Source organism: Chinchilla lanigera, unplaced genomic scaffold, assembly GCF_000276665.1.
Source record: "Chinchilla lanigera isolate Chin_1 unplaced genomic scaffold, ChiLan1.0 scaffold00089, whole genome shotgun sequence".
NCBI lineage: Eukaryota > Metazoa > Chordata > Mammalia > Rodentia > Chinchillidae > Chinchilla > Chinchilla lanigera.
Window position 1 is genome coordinate 5,850,740 of NW_004955490.1, and position 21,750 is coordinate 5,872,489.

A 21,750-nucleotide genomic window follows, 5' to 3' on the forward strand; every position below is an offset into this window, starting at 1 on the left:
CGGGCGAACTACGCTCCCGCGCTCCCACGCCCAGCGCCTCGCTCCCCCGGCGGCCGCAGCTACCGGCGCTGCCTCAGCGGCGCAGAGCTCCTCCTTCCCTGAGGCAGTCGCACTTCTTCCTCCTTCCCCCCTCCCCCTCGCCGCCGCCGTCTCCCTCGTCCTGCGTCCCTCCGCCCGTCCAGTTCAGCTTGTCGCCCCCCACCAGGTCCTCGGGCCGCCACGGCCCTGCCCCGCTTCCTTTGCTCTTCGGCCTCCCGCACCCCCCACCATTCACACCTCCCACGGCGCCTCGTCCGGGTTCTCCGCCTCCCTCCTGTGGCTCAGTCTCCGCCCCCTTCCCCCCCCCTCCCAGCCTGCCTAGTCTTCTGCGCTCGTGGAGCCTCCACGCGTGCACATCAGTCCTCCTTCACAACCGTGTACTCAATTCGCCTCCTCGCTGAAGCCGAGCCGCCTGACTCCGCCTCCTGCGACTCTGTGTTCCGGGGCGCTTCGGAGACGGAGCATGTAAGCCGGCCCTCACTAATTTCTGGTGGAATGACTAAAACTGTCCAGTGATGAGCAGCTGGGCCAGCTTGGTTTGAGGGGTGTGCTCAGTATGGCCTTCTCTTTCCCTTTCCTCCCTTCTGCCGTGAAACATAGATTCCTGCAACACCCCGGAGAGCGTTTCTCCCACCTTTCTAGCCACAGCCCCATCCCTTCCGTGCCTAGGACTGAGACTTCCCCACCCCGAGCACCTGGCTCCCCTGTGGTGGTTTTCATTCTACCTCAGACCACCACCGCCCCCCCACACTCCCTCTCCCCTTTCTTCAGACCGCCTTCCCAGGAAACCAGCAGGAAGAAAAGCTTCCCCTGACCTCTTTCCCTCCTCCCTCCCTGCAAAAGAGCAGCTGCTTCCTAACCTACTGGATAGGAAAGAAGGCTGGCCTGGACACCCTGAGTGTGAAGGGGCAAAGTCCACTCTGCACTTCTGTGCTACTGCTTTCTACCCATTGCCTACATGCGCTTTTCCTGGGACCAGAGAATAGGAGAAGGACCTCTTCATTCCCTCACATTGATTTTGTATTTATTGAAGACTCATAATGAGTTGGAAGAATATCCAAAAAAAACAAAAAACAAAAAACCAGGCACCTTGCCTAGGAAGGACTTTTGGATGTTGGCTGCAAACCAGACTCGAAACATAAAGCACATTTATTGTATTATCAATCTCCTGAAAGTACAATAGTCTAGTATAGCCAGGTAGTCTGCCTCATCCAAGATTTGTGCTGCATGGACCAGAGGCATGATGCTTTTCAAGTGGTAATTAATAAACAAATATTGATTCAGCAGCTCACTCTTTCATTCTCCATAGGTGGTTTGTTAAATCCTCAGCAACATAATCATGGAACATTTAGGGCAAAGCGAGGAAGCTCCTGACAAGGTCATGCAACATCCAGAGACCTCAAGTTCCTGCCTTCAAAGAAATAAAAATAAAGGTAAAGTGCGCAGTAAGTGGCTTCATTAATCCCTCCAATTCCCACACTGAACTTCAGTTGAGAATTTGGCCTAACTGTTCCTGTGTTTGCAAAATGACTGTCTTTAATAACTCTAACCAGGCCAGTTTCCTCACCTGAGTCACAAATTCCTCATTTTCTAGATAAAATACCAAAATGGTTTTAGGAGCTGACTCTAATCCCAGTGGTGCCAGTTACTTGACATGTCACCTTGGGCAATTTACTCAACTTCTCTGGTCTTCAGTTTCCTGCCTATTAATTGAAAGATACTATCATCTAATTCCTAGAGTTATACACATTTAAATGACTCAAATTTTTTAATGTTATGCAGTAACTAGTAGAAAGTACATACTGGTACCTGTTGTAACCCACCTGTGCATTTACATGTGTTTCCTCAAGGACACATACACACTCGAATTCATTGTACTCCCCCACATCTGCATAAACAACTCTACCATCCTTCAGAGCCACAGGAAATCGAATTCTCCCCAGCCCCATTCCCCTCAGCTCCTACAGCTCTCTCCCTCTGAACTTCTACAGCATTTATTGCCTGCACTACTCATTTTATTCTAAGTCACATACTGCCTTCCACTGTTCTCTCCTGTGAGTACTGCCTCCCACACCCAGCTCTTTGAGAGCAGGAGAAGGGTCTTGATCTTGGTAAAGCCCCCATAGCACGTATTGGAATTGCAAATACATAGTAAGCACTAAATAAACACTCAGAGATCTTTGTCCACATAGCTAAAAGGCAGGAACTTAGCTGCAACAGTGTGTCAAATTGTACATAATAAAAAAACTTCAGACAAATATCCAGATCATGTCTTTCCTAGTATACAGTCCAGAACTTTCTTATCTCCAAATATTAGCAAGAGCAAATGAACTGCTTTTTAAGGAAGGCCATGTTGTACAGGATAAGAAGGAAACCTAGATGCCAGTTACAAAGGTACATACCTGTAATCCCAGCAATCTGAGAAGTTGAAGAAGGAGCATCTTGGGTTTGACCCTACCATTAGCAATTTAGCAAGACCCTATCTCAAATAAAACCATTCAAAAAGATTTAAGGATTGGCCAGCCGTGGTGGCGCATACCTGTAATCCCAGCATTCAGGAAGCTGAGGCAGGAGGATCATTGTGAGTTCGAGGCCAGCCTGGGCTACAAAGTGAGCTCAAGGCCAGTCTGAACTGCATAGAGAGACCCTGTCTCAAAAAAAAATTTTTTTAAAAAAGATCTAGGGATGTAGCTAAATTCAAGGCCCTGGGTTCAATCCCCAGTACTACAAAAAGAAAAAAAAGAAAACAACAAGAAGAAAAAAAAGAGCCTCGGATCCAGGATCAGTTTAGTGAGACCTTGGGGATAATTTCCCAAGCAAAATGAGGGGATTGGACTAGAAACGCTCTCCAAAGTACCTGCTGGCTCTAATTTTCTATGATTGTATGAACGCAGCCTCCCTGCATTTTCATCCCAGTCTTTTTGAAATCTTAAAACAGCCCTGTCTACCTGACTTGGTAATATAAGCCACCTCTCTGCTTGTTGAAAGAATCCCTAATTCTTTCAGCCAAAGTGCCTTCCCACTTATGAGCCCAACTGACCTCCTGTGGAGTGAGAAATATCAAAATAATTGCCTCTGTTGTACCTCAAGCAACCTGAGGCTCTGAAAAGTGAAGTTACCTGCCTAAGATCACACAAGTTAGTGGCAGAGCAGGGACTAGAATTTAGGGTTCTAACTCCCAGTCCAGTGTTCTTTCACAGTAGGAGCCAGAACAAGCTCTCTTTAATTTGGCATCTAACCTTTTCTCCTCCAACTCTCCTGCCCTGCTGTCCACATTGCAACCTGAAAGTCAGATGTATGCATTATCTCCCACAGGCAAAAATATGCACAAACCCCATATTATATGAAGTGTTAATGGTGAAAATAATCTGCAAGTATAAGGAAGAGAATGAAGAGAGAGAAGCCTTTGTTTTGATCTAATTGTCTGCTTACTGTATCTCCCCTCTCATTCCTTCAACCCTGGGATTATTCCATTATCTATCCTCTATTATGTGCATAAACATGTGCTAAACCTGTGGGCAATTCCTGCCCTGAAGTAGTTTAAATCTGGTTTTTTTGTTTTGTTTTGTCTTTTTGAGACAGGGTCTCACCATGCAGTTCAGGCTGGTTTTGAGCTTACTTTGTAGCCCAGGCTGGTCTCACTTGCAACAATCCTCCTGCCTCAGCCTCCTGAGTGCTGGGATTATAGGCATGCACCACCACGCCTGCCTAGGAGTTTAAATTTGCCCCAGGGACAAGACTCAAAAAGAAGCAAAGAAAGGTTCAGTATGCATACATGAGGAAGGTGTAAATGAAAACCAAACAGATAAGAGTGAATCTTGTTTGTACCCATGAGATACAAGGGCAAAAGGAACAAGAATTTAGGAGTGGTTCAACTCAAAGGAAAGTCATCTGCGGGGAGAAAGATCAGCATGGCCAGTACCCTAGGGAGATACTGGCAGGAAGGGAGAAGGAAATTTCCTGGGGTGATGGCAATGCTCCGTGTCTTGACCTGGGTGGTGTTATATGCGTGTACACATATAGAAACACTCAGAGAGCTGTGCACTTCAGGCTTGAACACTGTACTGTATGGCAGTTATACTTCAAGTTTAAAGAGTGCAGAGAAGAGGAAACCCTAAGAGCTGGAATTACCAGGAATATCTACATAGAGGAATAGGCAGCATTTGAATGGTGATATAAATCTAACTTAGTGGTCATCAACTCTGACTGAGCTTATGAATCATCTGGGCAGCTTTTTAAACTACTGAGTCGTGGGTCTCACCCCAGACCGATATAATCAGAAACTGTGGAAGCAGGGCAAGATGGTATGTTAGCAGGGTTTTCATCTCTCTCATAAAATACCTGAGAAAATCAACTTAAAGGAGGAGAGGGTTATTGTGGCTCACAGTTTCAGAGGTTTCTGTCTATGATCCCTTGACCCCATCACTCTGGGCCTGTGGTGAGGCAGAACATCATGGTGGAGAGCACGTGGTAGAAGGTAGCTGCTCATCTCATGACATCAGGGAAGGGGAACTGGCCAGCATCCCAATATCCCCTTCCGGAGCATGCCTCCAGTGACTAAGGATCTCCCACTGAGCCCCACCTTCTAAAAATTTTAACAGCTCCAGCAGGTGTGGTGGCACACACCCATAATACCAACACATTGGAGGCTGAGCCAGGAGGATCACCTTGAGTTCAGGGCCAGCCCAAGCTATATAATGAGACCCTGTCTCAAAACACCAAAAAACAAACAAACAAAGATAAAAACAAAAGACTCTACCAACTCCCAACAGCACCAAGGGTTGGTCACCAAACCTTTAGCACATGGCCTTTGGGGGACATTTAAGATTTAAACCCCAACAAATGAGAATTTTTTAAACCAAATTTGAAAACTAGTATAGTTATAGTCACTATAGCAGGAAAATCTAACTAAGGTTAATCAAACACCGTTAAGTGGTCAAACACTTACCATACAGTATTTCATCTCAGCTTCATGACAAAACAGCCCTGAGAGGTAGTTACTGTTGTTATGATCCACATTTTACAGATGAGAAGTAGAAACACAGGTCAGTCATATTGCCTGCAAGTGCCAGAAGTGGGATTCCCTCCCACATCTGCTTGCTCTTACAATCATACACAACATTGCCTCTCAGCAGATCATACCACCAGGAAAGTGCAGACAGAGGCTTTTGAGTAGATGAGCTGGCTGTCAGTGAAGAGACCATTGCTTTTAATTCCACCCTCTCTCCTTCCCTCCCTCTCCTCTTTCATTCCTATTCTCTTTTACTCGTTTGTCTCTGTCTCTTTGTGTCTCTGTCTCTCTCGCTCTCTGGATGGGATCTAACTCTGTTGCCCAAACTGAGACCAACTACTACTAGTCTTAAGCAATTCTCTTGCCTTAGCCTCCCGAGTAGTTAGGACTTTAGGCACAAACTACTGTGCCTAGTTTAATTTTTTATGAAGTGTTAAATTACATGCACTAAGACATATTATTAGTTTTAAGTGTATATTACCATGAGCTTGACAAATATATATATCCTTATAACCACCACTCAGGCCTTCATGCCCACCTCCCATTCAGTCACATCTCCAGAGGTAACCACTGCTCTGATTTCTATCATTGCCAACTGACTTTGCCTATTCTTTTTTGTTTTTTATTTTATTTTTTTATTTTACTTTATTAGTACATATGTAGTTCATAATGTTTGTATTACTTGTGTGGAGTTGGTACCTGTACATGAAGCATCTTAATTCTTTTTTCATCTCCTTTCCCTTCCCACCCTCCCTCTGCCACCCATTTCTTTTTCTAATTTTATAAAGAATATAAAAACAATAACAAAATAGCCATAACATAGACAAAAAACAAAGCAAAGCAAAAACAGTAAAAATAATGAAGGGTTTCAAAACAAAATGATAGGAATTAACAGTGGTTGTTATATTACACATTGTTATCTTCAACCAAGTTGCTCAGATTACCAGATGTAAGAATGCAAGATTGATCAAACCATTAAAGAGAATAAAAAATGATAAAAAAATTTAGAGACGATACAGAGCTTTACTAAACATGATGGTAGGAATTCACCAATGGTTGTTATATTGCATATTGTTGTGTTCAAATTAGTTATTCAGATTATCAGATATGGGCATCTGAGATGAATACATACTTGTCAGATGAAATACAAATGGCAAATAAGTATATGAAAACATGTTTAATATCACTGGTCATTTGAGAAATGCAAATTAAAACAACAATGAATTTCCATCTCACCCAAGAAAGAATGGCCATCTCCAAGAAATCAAACAATAACAAATGCTGGCAGGGCTGTGGGCAAAAAGGAGCCCTTCTCCACTGCTGGCTGGTGGGAGCGTAGACTGGTGCAACCACTGTGGAAATCAGTGTGGAGATTCATCACAAAACTAGGATTAGAGTTCCCACTTAACCCAGCTATTCTCCTTCTGGGTACTTTCCCAGAAGAATTCAAAACATCACACCACAGCAGTATATGTGCACCCATGTTTATACCAGCACAATTTGTAATAGCTAGATCTTGGAAACAACCCAAATGCCCATCAACTGAGGAATGGATAAAAAGATGTGGTATTTTTATATAATGGAGTATTACTCAGCTGCCACCCATTTCTTGATCTTTCTTTTATTCTACATAGTTTTGTCTACCTATTTTTTTTTTTCTGAGACAGAGTCTAGCTATGCAGTTCAGGCTGGCCATGAGCTCACTTTGTAGCCCAGGTTGGTCTCGAACTCACAAGGATCCTCCTGCCTCAGCCTCCCAAGTGCTGGGATTACAGGTGTGCACCACCATGCCCAGCTTGTTTACCTATTCTTGAATGCTATGTAAGTGGAATTCTTCAGCATGTACTTTATTATGTACTTCATTATGTCTGGCTCATTTTGCTGAGCATTCTGTCTGTGAGGTTCATCAGGTCACTTCTCATGTGAGGAAATAAATACCAAGAGCATAGGAGATGTTAAACTAATCGGACTCAGTACCCACCAGGGCCCGGTTTTTAAATTGCAGGGCTGGGAACTGCTGTTGTTAAGAGGCCCTTCTCCATCCCTAGAGCCATAGTTCCAGGGGTGCTTTCACAGCCGATATTGACAATGGTGCCTCCATGTTATATTCACACAGAACTGTTCAAAGACGCTTGCAATACATCAATCCCACGCAATCTGAGAAGCAAAAGAATTGAGCTTCCCAGAATAAGAAGAAAGTGGGTGCTACACAGAGCTCATCCTGTGATCTCTAGGAGCAAAGGAAGAATTCTGATCCTCCCAGTTTAAGAAGAATGAAAGAGCATCATTAATATTGCCTAAGACGTAGGGTGAGGAGGCTAAGAAAATATTCCCTGTGCTGTACTGAGGGGATGGAGTTTGTCCTCCAAAGTTTCACTTGTTGAAATCTTGGTCCTCAGTGTGGTAATGTGGGAGGACATGAGATGGAGTCTACTCAGAGGTCCTTGGGTCTTTGGACAGATGCCTTTAGAAGGTATTAAGGTACTTTTGGTGTGACCTGGACTTAGTTCTTGAGAAAGGGGTTGTTATACAAGGTGCAAGCCTGGCCCTTTGCTCTCTCTCTCTAGTTTCTTGTCTGGCCATGTGATTTCTTCCTCTCACATGAGTTCCTGCTGTATATCATGGGGCTATCACCACAGCCTGTGCCATACTGTTTAGACTTTCAGCCTATAAAACTATGACGTAAATATACATAAACCTCTTTTCTTCACGAAGTTAGACTGCTTCAGGTACTTCATTATAGTGATGAAAAATGGACTAATATACCTCGTCTAACTCTACTTCAGTCAACGAAGTCATCTCTTCCCCATCAAAGCCCAGCTCAGAATGCCCTGGCTGACCCTAGAATAATACAACATGGACACAGCTACTGTCCTCCTCCTTCCCTCATCATACCACCCCAAGACAACCCCAGGTTCTTGTCTCCAGCTTCTTGATTTTTATAGGCTATCAAATTTTGAAATTTTCTTGTTTTTTTTTTTTTTTTTGGTACCAGAAATCAAACTCACAACCTCATGCTTGTCAGGAAGGCACTGTACCACTGAGCTATCAATATCCCTGGCCAAATTTTGAAATTTTCTAAGTCCATCACTACGTGTTAGCTTTTTCCCCATAGTAGAAACTATATAACCATTTTAAATGTATATCATTGATATAGATTTTCTCTCCATTCCAGGTGTTCAACATGCAGCAACAATAACTTGAACTCCTGCAATGTACAGATTTCCTTATTAAGAGCTGTGATGACGGGGTGTAGCTCTGGAAGTAAAGTATGTGCTTAGCCTGCATAAGGCCCTACTTTCAATCCCTAGCACCAGACAAAAGCTTGAAAACAATCATTTCAGATCCCCATTTTTTAATTGGGTCTTTAAACTTGGAGGGTGTGATTCTTTTTTTTGGGAGGGGGGGTTCTGGTACCAGGAATCGAACTCTTGACCTTGTGCTTGCCAGGCAGGTGCTGTGCCGCTGAGCTAAATCCCCAGCCCCTGTCTGATTCTTTTTGAGTTCTTTATATATTCTAGATATTAGTCCTTTGTCTGAGGAACAGCTGGCAAAAAATTTTCCCCACTCTGCGGGTTGTCTCTTCATTCTGCTGATGATTTCTTTTGCTATGCAAAAGCTTTTTAATAGGATGAGATCCCAGTTGTTGATTCTTTGTAACATTTCCTGTGCCATCGGGGTTTTGTTCACAAATTCTTTGCCTACACCTATGTCTTCAAGAGTTCTACCTATTCTATTTTCCAGCAGATTTACTGTTTCTGTTTTAATATTTAGATCTTTGATCCATTTTGATTTTAGTTTAGTGCATTTCAAGAGATATGGGTCTAGTTTTAATCTTAAGCATGTGGAAAACCAGTATTTCTAGCACCATTAAGAGGCTATCTTCCTTCTAGTGAATGTGTTTGGCCCTTTTGTCAAAGATAAGGTGGCTGAGTGTGTTTGGAATTGTGTGTGCATCTTCTGATATGTTCTGTTGATCCTTGGGTCTATCTTTTTGCCAGTACTATGCTGCTTTTTAAAAAAATCATAATAGCTTTGTAGTATAATTTGAAGTCAGAGGTTGTTATGCCCCCCTGCCTTACCTTTGTTGCCCAGAATTGCTTTTGTCACTCTAGGTTCCTTCTGATTCCAAATGAATTTTAGGATTTTTTTCTTTAATTCTGTGGGGTATGCTATTGGTATTTTGATTGGGATTGCATCAAATCTGTATAACAATTTGGGGAGTATGGCCATTTTCACTACACTGGTTCTTTGTACCAAAGAGCAAGCGATATCTTTCCATTTTCAGAGGAGTTGAAGGAAGGGGAGGAGAATGGGAAAAGTAAGAATAAAGATATATATGTACAGATACAAATTCCCCATGTTGAATGTACTAATATAATTAATTAATTTAAAAAAGGAAAAAAATCAGACCTGTGACAGCGCATCATAACCCTTGCATGAGTTTGTCTCTTTCTCTCCCTTTTTTTTTTTTTTTTTTTTTTGAGACAGAGTCTTGCTATGTTGCCCAAGGTTGGTATTAAACTCCTGGGATTAAGCAATCCTCCTACCTCAGTCTCCTGAATAGCTGGGACTACAGGTGTGTCCCATTACACCTGGCCTTGGCTTTATTTTAAAGGTTTCCTTGCTTTGACTCTGTTAATCAATATTTGATAAAAGAAAAGCTTTTTGCAGCATTGAGCATTGAACTACATTTACACACACACACACACACACACACACACCGCTTTTTATTTTTGTTTTTTTTTTTTTTTTTTTTTTTTTTTTTTTTTTTTTTTTGGTTTTTCTCCGGTACCGGGAACCGAACCCACGACCTTGCACTTGCCAGGCAGGCGCTTTTGCCGCTGAGCTAAATCCCCAGCCCACCGCTTTTTATTTTAAGGCAGGGCTCTACTAAGTTACCCAAGCTTGCCTAGAATTTGCAATCCTCCTGTCTCAAAAAGAGATCCTCCTAAAAGCTGGTTTTACAGGTGTGTGCCATCATGCCCAGCAACATTTGAACTTTATTTCTAAGTCCCCTGTGGTCACCAAATATCAAAGTAACATTTCCATATGGTTCCCTAGTATCTGGTGGATTTTTTCTTAGTTTCATTGTTTGGATCCCCAACTTCTAACCTACTTGATGTGTCTATTAGTAATTTTCACGTAGTCTCAATGTATCACTTGGTAAGAGGCTTGACCCAGTCTTTGAGAGAAACACTATCAGAAGATAGAAACACTCCAGGTTCTAGCCTTGGGTCTTTGACTTGCTGCCTACTCTCCTTCCTGCTTTGCTTTCCTCACATATGGCAGAAAGGCACAAATCTTTCCTTGCTTCACAGAATATCCTCAGGACCAATAAAATTATACACACAAGGCTCTTTGTGGTATTGTTGATCTACCAATTCAAAAGATGATTGCCATCATCAAATCTTAAGACAATAACTGGGAACCATAGGAAAAAAAAATATATATATAGCCATACTGAAAGAAATAAAATGTCAGTGGATGCACAAAAAAAGACTTTTGGGTACTCTAACTTTATTTTTCTTCAAACCAGATTATTGGTACATTTTAAATATACATAATGATCACATTCATCATAGAGAATTTGTTCCTGTACATGGTATAACATTCCCCACCATCCCTTCAAACCCTCCTCCTCTCCCTATTTACAAAAGCTTTGTTTTCATGTTTTCCTTTTTTTCTCATTTTTTAAACTTTTCCCTTCTTTGCTTTCCTCCTCTCTCCTTGTTCCCTTCCCCGTTTGAACATTTTCTTCCTATTTCATAACACCTATTACACATTTTGTTCCTTATTTACACTTTTGGTTTCTCATACCAGAGAAACCATGCAATATTTACACATGTGTGTCTGATTTATTTCACTTAAGAGTGTGGACTTAAGGTGCATCAATTTACCTAGAACTGTCTTGAGCATGGGGACACCAACTTTACACAGACACTAACATTATTGAACTTTATTTATAATCTAGAATTCCCAAACCAAGTTGAAGAAAAGTTTCATATTAACAAATCATTTCTCAAGTTTCCAGATTAAAACCTTTCCTTGATTCCATTAATCAACTATTGTTGGATAAGTGTTTTCTTGGCTTGCAGTCCTAAGCTACTACTTACCTTGTCATCTGAAAGTTAATTTGGCACTATTTACTATTTAAATCAAACCATGAGGCAGTTAGGCCATTGTCTTTCTTCAAGGGGTTCCAAGAAAAGCCTGTGGTTAAAATTCATGGCCTCAAGCAGAGCCCAAAACTTGCTGTAATATACTGGGCAAAGCAGAGAGCTTTTCATGAGTTACCCAGCCCTAGGCACAGCCTGGGAAAGCCTGGCTGGGTAGCAGTGTCATACAGTTGAGTGTATCCTAGTAGCCCCTTACCTACGCAGGATACATTCCAAGTTCCTACCAAACCCAATATATACTATATTTTCACACACACACACACACACACACACACACACGCAAATTTTATGCCTTTTCTCTCTGAACGAAGCATTCATCACTCACTGTGGCCATAATTTTGGCAGTTTGAGTTGCAACAGCAAAATTGATATGAGTTTATTTTTCCTTTTTCACAATTTACAGATAGAAGATTTATTCCTACTGTAGGTCTTAGCAAGTTCATCATACAATTTTTTTTATTATTGAGTAGAGAACTTTTTACCTTTTCACTGAAAGGAAACATTTCACACATTCTTTTTGACATATCCAAATCACCAACTCTTGCACTTTGGCGCCACCTTTAAGTACAATACAGGTTACTTGAAAACAAGCACTCTGATACCAGGATAGTCCATCTGATAATTCAGACAGCAACTAAATAACTAATGGGCAGGCAATGTATGCTTTGTGGATAAACTATATACAGTGATGATTCACATTCCAGAAAGGGCAGAGGGGAATGGTTTAGGATTTCATCATACTATTCAGAGTGGTGCACATTTAAAAATTTATGAGTTGTTTATTTCTGGAATTTTCCATGAAACATTTTTAGGCCAAGGTTGACCATAGGTGACAAATTGTATAAAACAACATTGCAGATAGGGCGGCATAAGTATACAAAGGGAACTGATGACCAGGACACCTGAGATGAATTTAACTAGCTTGAACAAGTCAATGTTTCTTTGGGTCTCATCTTTCTCTTTTGGAATCCAAAAAGATTTCAGTCATTCACCTCTTAATTCCCTTCTAGCTTTAATATTCCTTCAAAGCAACAGGGAAGATGGGCATGAAAGAACTGGCAGTATAAACTTGGGAAGGAGTTTGGTACCCTGAATCATCTTTCCAGACTATGACATAGTAATGAAGGAACTCTTCCACTGAACAGAGACATGAACTGATTCCTTCCAGGTTAAGCTAGTCACAAATGCATGGAAGATGAAAGATCCAAGATCCATTATCTTACTGATCAGACTCTTTTCTCTTTTTAATGGGAGCCAGGGTTGGCCTTGAACTCACTATACTGCCCAGACTGACCTTGAACTCTCAGTCCTCCTGCCTCAACCTCCTAAGTGCTGGCATTATAGGTGTGGGCCACCACACCCAGCTAGGAAGCCTCATTTCTACTGGCTGTGTTTCCTCATATCCTTTGTTGTTGTTATAACTATTGTTTTAACAAATCTGTATTTGTTTGTTTGTTTTTGGTGTTTTTTTTGATACTGGGACTCAAACTCAGGACCTTGTACTTTCCAGGCAGGTGGTGTGCCACTGAGCTATCCCCAGCCCAACAAATATGTATAGAGTGCCACTATGTTTCAAGTAATATGTATGTAGAAAAGATACTTTATAGCTAAAATTTCACACACTACATATATTTCAAGCATTTGAATGCAGAAAATGTACATCCTTTTTGCAGAGACTGAATGGTGCAAGAAATATTTTAAGTCTTTGATGCTGAAATTAACACAAGAATAAACATGAGTTGATATTTGAATGACAAATTAAGTAAACAAATCAGACCTGAAATTATGGAGATTTGAGTTCAATTCCTTACCAGTGATGAGTTCTTCTAACACCAGGTAAATGGCTTAATCTCTCAGAGGCTTTTTCCTCATGTGTGATTCACAGTGTGGTCCTTGCAAGGCAATTGTAAGGATCATTGAGGTCATATGCACATAAAGTAGCTAGTGCCTTGTCTGGCAAGTAAGCTGTTCAACTACTGTTTACTTTAGAGATTCCCCTCTTTTCAATACCATGTATTCACGTTTTAATCCTAAGGCAGAAGTCAAATGTACCCTAAATGAGTCAAATGCGTAAATTTCTGTTGCAGATTTCTTTCACATCTGTAGTCTCAGGTGGAACTGACACCCTGTTCTACCACAGCATAGCAGGAGTGTTAGCAGAGGAGAAGAGGGAGGGGGAGAAATCCAAGCATCTTGTACACATTCGATTGATTTTGAAATGTGGGCAAGCTGGCAGTTTGTATTTGCTCTTTTCCTGAAGTGCAATGCTGTCAGAAATCAATATGCTGAAAACAGTTTTGGAAAGCTAGTTTGGGAATCTCTGGAGGATTCTGAGAGATGTTGGCCGCATCCATTCCTGCTCTAGGCAAGCCCCTCCCCTAACCTGGTATTATATGTGTACGATGGCCATTAGGCCATTATTTTCTCCCTGTTATATGTGAATATAAAGCTATAGCTAGGCATGGTGGCACCCACCTGTAATCCCCGAGGCAGGAGGATCACTGTGAGTTCAAGACTGGCCTGGACTACAAAGTGTGCTCAAGGCCAACCTGAACTGTATAGCGAGACCCTGTCTCAAAAAAAAAAAAAAAAAAAAAAAAGTATATAAAGCAATAAACCCCTCATTGTGGGGAGGCCAACAGCTTTGATTCATGACTCCAACAGTGGAGGCAGATGTGGAAAAGAGATTGATTTTATTTGATTTGAGATTACTATTTTGGAGTGAGTTAAAGGGTGTCCTGGGGCCAGATGAATCTGCATCTCTTCTGAGAATCCTTGAAAGGAAGCATGACAGTAACAATCAACTTCCAAATTTACAGTTGGACCTGTTATTAACAACGATAAAAATAGTAACAGCTATCCTTTAAGTAGTTATGTGCTAAGAGATCTCAACCCTGTGAGGAAACTCAAGAGAGGGAAGAGAGAGAGAGAGAGAAAGAGAGAGAGAGCGAGAGTGTTGGATGCATGTTTATTATTATGTGTTTCCTACAACAATCATTGAGAATAGTTAATGATTATTCAATAGGTCACTTATGTATAGCTCTATTTATTTCCTTTAGAAGCCACTTAGAAGATACCAAAGTATAGTACAACAACTATTGATAATCTCCTCCCTCTTTTATCTGTAACTCACTATTATTTGTCTATTTGTTGTCCTGAGAAACTATCTTGTAGATAACAATATGTAAAACAATAACCATTGATAATTTCCTACCACTTCGTCTGTAATTTGGTAAGCCCCCCCCATTATTATGTTATCCTTCTTTTGCTCTTTAAAATAAAAAAAAAGGAAAAAAGAGAGAGAGAGAGAAAGACTTTGCTTAAGATCTCAATGGTAATAAATAGACAGGGAAGTTTCACTAAGCATGGTGGTACACTCCCATAATCCCATCACTTGGGAGGCTGAGGCAGGGGTATCGCTGCAAGTTTGAGGCCAGCCTGGGCTAAATAATCAGTCAAAGGCCAGCCTAAACTAAATAGCAAGACCTGTCTCATAAAGGAAAAAGCTACATTCTCAAGCCAGATCTGGCTAAATTCAAAGCCTGAGCAGCTAACCTCCATATCACCTGCATTTTGTCCAGAGTCTCATATGACCTTTTGTTCATTCAGGCACGATCACTGATTAGGTGTGGAGGACTAGTTTGTGGATAGAAGTGCGGTCTTTACTGTTTGAGGCTAGGACTAGAGAAGTGAAAAGCCACAGGGGCTTTAAGCACAAAATCTCAGTCTCATTATTTGAGTTGTCTGAGTACTTGATTATACCTTCTACCGTGAAAGATGAGTAAGGTTTTTTACTGACTGTTTAAAATTAGGAAGTGATTTAGCTGTTTCAAGGACTCATTTGGCATAGCTGGCTTCTGCTTTCAAAGTACTTGGAGACTGAATATCTTCAGAACACTTCTCTCTTGGATGGGATTCTCCAGATATTGTTGATTTTATTTCCAAGGAAACAGAAACAGAATAGAGGAATTAGGAGACAAAAGTCTCCATTTTTCCCTTGGATTAGACCCTAACATGCTAATCATGTGTATACACCAGGGATTCCAAAAATGAACATTTTATACTCATTCTTAGTTCATCTCCATGCATCCAAGCCCCTTTCCAGAGCCTCCTCCACTTTGCGCTATTCTTTGAGGCAGAGCCTCAACTTCAGGGCTACTTCCTGCCGCCTTCCTCCACCTGTTCTCTTCATCAGCACTCCATCTGTTCTTTCCTGCAGATTTCATCTCCAGATGCCCTCCTTCCCCTGTAAGGGATACACAGTATGGGGTGTGTATGACCCACACAGCTCGTGATATGCTATCAGTTCACAGCACAATTATAGTTGCCATTCCTTCCCATATTTGATATTTCCTTTGATCTGGCTTACAACAGTTTGCAGGAACTCTGTACAGATAGGTGCAATTTGTCATCAAGGCAGGTGAATAATGAGCTGCAGTGATTGCATGAGACTCGGTGAGGGTCCATTTTCTCCTTTGGAATGGACCATCTTTGGCAGTGACATTTCCTGGTTCTTCAGAGGTTGTACACCACTATATTATATGAACTTAATCATGTTCCTGAAGAGTGAGGAATTTATGGTAATAAACTGTTAATTAGACTTTACAAGCAAATTCACCTATATAAAAGGTATATAGGATCTCCCTGTAGCATTCCTTACAATTGCATGTAAATTGATAATTACTTCAAAATAAAGAGCTTAAAGCAGATAGAAGATCTTATTTAGTCTGGATTTCCTAAGCGAAAGAGACCAATGGATAATAGCACACAAAAAGTAAAGGTAAAAGAAAAAAAACACTGATTCTGAGGGAAGAATCTATGCCTTGATGAGTTTCAATTGTTTTAAAGTAAAAGAAAGAAGAAAAACAACAAAAAATTATAGCAGAAAGAATGAGATATTTTTTATGGTATTGTTTATTCATCCCAATTCTATTTTTCTTTTGCTGTTCTGGAGATGCGACTCAAACCTTGTGGGAGCTAGGCAAGCACTCTACCACGGAGCTACGTCTCCAGCCTGACAGTGCTAATCTTGTTTACCTTTTTTGACATTCAATATGTTTTTCTTTCGTTCGGTCCATAGCAATCACTGAGTTGAGATTGCTCCGTTTGACTCTACAAAAAAGGGAGCTCACCAAAATGTTGATTTTAGAGAAAAAGATTTATCAGCACTCTTGTAGTATTTGCATCCTCTGGGCGTCTCCCAACGCTGTCTTTTCCTTTACCGAAACATCATCACAAGCATCTCAAGATTGGATTTCATCTTATTTTCTATAGGAGACAGACCAGGCTTGCCTGGAAAGAAAAACATCCCTGGAGAGATTAGACTTTGACTAATTCTCATTTCCAGTATCTAAAGGCAGTGGATTAGATTAAGAAGTGAATAACATAATGCTGTGCTCCAATTGCACTACATGAGCTCTCTTAATATATGGCATTTTTAATGGAGGCTGGCCAAGGTGCTTCTTCGAAGCAGATGCCAAGTATTATACTGGTCACAAGGCCCTGCAAACATAGGAAGAGGACAAGAGGAATCACTTAGGGATTTATAGCAGAAACAAAATGACTTCTGGTTTTTCTTTTTGTTCTGAGGTAAAAATTCAGTCATAAGCTTCCCATTGAAGTGTGTGTGCACACTGAATGTGGGATGGGCAGAAATGGTTTGTTATAGCTATCATCTATGGGTAGAGGAGCCACATATTTAGCATTAAGCAGGACAATCCTGGGTTTTTGCTTCCTGTTTGCTTCTGACACCTTTCCAACATCTTCTACTGCTCCATCTTTTCTATTTACATCTGCTTTCCTTTCCTCATCTTGTCTCGTTTCATTTCTCCTTTCCCCTGGCCCAAAGAATTATATTTACTTTCAAGCACACTCTAAAAAATGTGAAAATTAAGGACTTATAAAATAAATAAATAAATAAATTCAATGCTGGGAAATAAAAGAATTTTTAAAAAAACAGGGTTGGAGGAGAAGGAGAAAAAAGAATTGAGATGTGCTATGTGCATGTACCAATTCCTCATGGTGAATGTAACCCTTATGTACAGCAACATGTACTAATAAAAATTTTAAATTTTTAAAAGTTAATAAATGTAATTTTCTTGGGATAATTCAGTCAGTCATGATTGTTGTCATAATATGCTGTAAATGTAACTAATTTATTTTTTGCTGAATTGCTACTTGTGTATTCTTTATAGCCACATAACTGACAAAAGCCATGTACTTGGTCAGTAAGAAACAATCTTGCTAAAAGTGTATGTTCTTATTAATAGAGTAGACATTAATCCTTATGTACTAAAAATAAAAATTTAAAATGTTCAAATAGTGCCACCTGACTTAGAATATTAGCAAGCCCCTATCACTGGCTTCTGTCACTCTGGGTCTGCTTACCCCTGTGGGATTAGACATCCCAGCCACCCTGAATGACCCACATATTTCTCCAAGTGTTCTGGAATAATACATCCTCTAGCCTTCTCATTTTCCTCTGCCAACATTCTTGCTTAATCCTCTGTGCAGGTGAAAAAGCACCTACAACAATGGCTATTGTCTCTAGAATTGCTATAACAACCAGCAAGAGAAATCTCAGAAGTCTGCAGAGGGAAAACGGAAGGAAAAGAGATAGTATTTTTTACTCATTAGACCAGTATTACAAAGACCACCCAAGCAGTCACTGGCCTCTCCTACTGAGTCAACTGTCTTTCTATGGTGACAAGTGAAATCAGAAGGGGAAAGGGAGAGTTTTTAGAGAATCAGAAGATAAGCTGGAGTTATGTTTTATAGATTTAATTCTTCCTCCAATAAAATGGCAAATAGAAGTAGTGGCCTGAATCCTAAATAAGCAGTTGCCTGAATATGAGATGGAAAGTATGGAGCTGTGTGCCTGGAGGTTCTTAATGGACACTGTCTGACTAGCACTGTAGCATGGCAATTTGAGAGGGAGAGGCTTTGAAGAGAGATCTGTTCTTTGTTGCTTTTTTTTGAGACAGATGTCATTACGTTTCCCAAACTCACATCAAACTCTTGGACTCCAATGATCCTTTAGCCTCAATCTCTCAATTAGATGGGACAATCGAGTGTACCATAGTACATGGCAAAATAGGAGACTTGGTTCAAATCTTGACTCTTTTATTTAAGAGTTCAGCTCATACCCTTAACCCCATTACCTTTTAGCTACTTAAGAACAAGACTCCAGGATGGAGGTGTAGCTCAGTGCTATAGTGTTTGTGTAGCATGTGCGAGGGCCTGGGTTCCATCCCCAGCACTGAAAAATAAAAAAAGGAAAAGAAAAAGAAAAGAAAATGCCACAAATTCTCATCTCTTGCATCAATAATTTCTTCCTCTGTACATATAGCAGTATCTGTTACTTTAAAAATAAAGCCCTCCTTTCATGTTACAACCCCTTCTAGCTTCTGATCATTTCTCTTCCTCGTGTTGCAGCAAAATTTCTTAAAAGTGCCGTCTATACTTTGTCCAATCCTCTCCCTTTCTTAAATTATCTCAAATCAGGCTTTGTCTCTATCATGCCACCAAAATAGTGCCTCTCAAGGTTTTAAACTAATCTCCATGCTTTCAAACCAAATGGTCAATTCTCAGTCTTCATTTTGTCTGACATTTCAGCAGTATTCTGAACAGAGCATTCTTCCTTCCTTCAAACAGTTTCTCCCCTTGGCTTTCAAGACACCATTTTCTCACCAGCTACTTCAGTGGTTGGCTGCTCCTTCTGCGTGTTCTTTGTTGATTGCTCATAGCATTCTTTTAAACTTTGATTAAGTAATTAATTAATTTTTGTTTTATTGAGACACGGTGTCCCTATGTAGCCTACAGTGGCCTCAGATTTGTGATCCTCCTGCCTGAGTCTACTAAGCACTGGATTACAAGTGTGTGCCACTATGCCTGGCTCTGCTCATTCTATTTTTCCACTCCCCTTTATTTTTTTCAGATCATTTTCTTTATTAATACATGTGTGTAGTTCCTAATGTTTATATTCCTTCTGGGGAGTTGGTATATGTACACAATTCATGTTAATTCATTTCTTCCCTCCCTGCCCCCTCAAGTCATCTCTTAATCCCTCTCTTTTTTTATTAGTACATGTGCAGAGTACATAATGTTTACATTCCTTGTGTAGAGTTCGTACTTGCACACAACACATCTTAAATCTTTTTTTCATCGCCTTCCCCTCCTCTCCTTCCTGCCTCCCTCTGTCTCTTGATCCTTTCACCTCTGAGCAATAGCTATCTACCTATTTCCTATAACCTATCTTTTATTTTGCTCTTTACTTATACTTTGGGGTTTTCCTGCAATATTTACCTATACTTTATTTTACTTTTTACTTATACTTTGGGGTTTTCATGCAATATTTAAGCTTGTGTGTCTAATTTGTTTCACTTAACATTATGGTTTCAAAGTGCATCCATTTGCCTACAAATGACTCAAGTGTATCATTCTTTATGGCAGAGTAGTGCTCCATTGTGTGGAAATACCGCATTTTCTTTATGCGTTCATTTGTTGATGACCAAATGCTTCCAAGATTTAGCTACTTTGGATATTGTAGCTATAAACATGAGTATACATATATCACTGTAATATGACATATTTAACTCTTTTGAGAAGATACTGAGAAGGGGAATTACTGGGTCAAATAGAATTTCTAGTTTCAGTTTTTTGAGAAATTGCCATACTGATTTCCATAGTGATTGGACTAGTTAACATTTCCATCAACATTGTAGAAGGGTTCCTTTTCACCTGTACCCTCACCAGCATTTGTTATTATTTGATTTCATAATGATAACCATTCTTTCTGTGGTAGGATGGAATCTCAGTGTTTTAGTTTGCATTTTTCTAATCACCAGAGATGTTGAACATTTTTCATGTATTTATTGGTAATTTGTACTTTTTTGTATTTTGTCTTTTGTGACAGGGTCTCGCTATGTAGTTCAGGCTGGGCTGGAGCTCACTATGTAGCCTAGGCTGGCCTCAAACTCACAGCAATCCTTGTGCCTCAGCCTCTCAAATGCTGGGATTACAGGTGTGTGCCACCATGTCTGGCTGTAGTTCTTCTTTTGTCTACTCATTTCAGTTGACCATGTTTTTATTTTATTTTATTTATTTATTTATTTTTTTGGTTTTGGTTTTTCTCCGGTACCAGGAACTGAACTCATGACCTTGCGCTTGCCAGGCAGGCGCTTTGCCACTGAGCTAAATCCCCAGCCCCGACCATGTTTTTATTAAGTCTTTTATTTTGGAAAGTCTACATTTTTAGTTGTTTATAGATTTTACATACTGGTGTTCTGTCTGATGAATGGCTGGAAAGACATTTTCGCATTCTGTAGGTTGTCTCTTCACTTTGTAAACTGCTTTTTTTGCTGTGCAGAGGCCTCTTAATTTGATATGATCCTATTTGTTGATTCTTGGTACTATTTCCTGTGCAACCATGCTGCCTTAGTTACTTTTATCATTGCTGAGAGAAAATACCCAGGACCCAAAGTTAAAGGGGAAAAAGTTTATTTAGTTCACAGTTTGTAGAGGTTTTACTCCATAATCCATTGGCTCCAAGGCACATGGCAGAGGGGCAACAGTTCATGGTGGCAGAAGACAGCAAAAGCAGCAGGAGAGAAGAGCAGAGAGAACAAGCCTCTCTTTGTCCCTTTTATCTTATCCAGACTGCTCGGATTAGGGCACAGACAATCCAATTAGTGGACTGATCCAGAAATCACTTGCCCTTAATTCTAGCATCCCCAGCATTGCACTTCAAATGAATTGCACACTCCAGATTCAGCCACCTCTGCAAAAGGCCCATCTAAAACTTTATTAGGTTTTGGGGGGGCATCTAGACCCATAGCATAACAAAGGGTTCTGTTCAGAAAGTCCTTCCCTGCAACTATGACTTTAAGAGTTTCACCTATTTTTTCTTCCATCAGGCTACCTCTTTCTGTTCTGACATTTTGTTCTTTGATCCATTTTGTTTGTAGTGTAGTACATGGTGAGAGATATGGTTCTAGATTCGGTCTTCTTCACATGGGTAGCCAGTGTTCCCAACATCATTTATTAAAGAGATTTTCTTCCAGTGTATAATTTTGGCCCCTTTGTCAAAGATCAAATAGTTGAATGTGCTTGGGGTTGCTTCTGCACCCTGTGTTCTGTTCCACTGATGCTCATGTCTGTTTTTGTGCCAATACCATGCTTTTTAAAAAATAATCACAGTAGCTTTGTAAGATAACTTCAAGTCCAGGATTGTGATGCCTTCCACTTTGCTATTTTTACCTAGGATTGCTTTTGCTATTCTGGGTCTCTTTTGGTTCCACGTGAATTTTAGGATTATTTTCTTCAGTTCTATAAAGAATGTTGTAAGAAGTTTGACTGAGATTGCATTAAATGTTTTTTTTTTGTTGTTGTTGTTGTTGTTTTTTTCCAGTACTGAGGATTGAACTCACAACCTTGCACTTGCCAGGAAGGTGCTTATGCCATTGAGCTATATCCCCAGCCCTAAATCTGTATTTCAATTTTGGAAGTAAGGCCATTTTGACT

The 21,750-nt window shown here is 40.4% G+C and overlaps 1 long non-coding RNA gene across 3 annotated transcripts in view; it reads left to right on the forward strand.

The window, feature by feature from the left end:
* The first annotated feature begins 357 nt into the window (after positions 1-357).
* Positions 358-21,750, forward strand: part of LOC102009955 — a 43,292-nt gene continuing 21,899 nt past the window's right edge. The window contains exons 1-3 of one of the 3 annotated variants that reach the window (XR_001231206.1): positions 358-504; positions 1,349-1,472; positions 8,226-8,319. This is a non-coding gene — a long non-coding RNA (uncharacterized LOC102009955). Of the gene's footprint in view, positions 505-1,348; positions 1,473-8,225; positions 8,451-21,750 lie in introns of those variants that run through there. The other 2 variants (XR_264028.2, XR_001231207.1) reach the window with 2 other exon arrangements.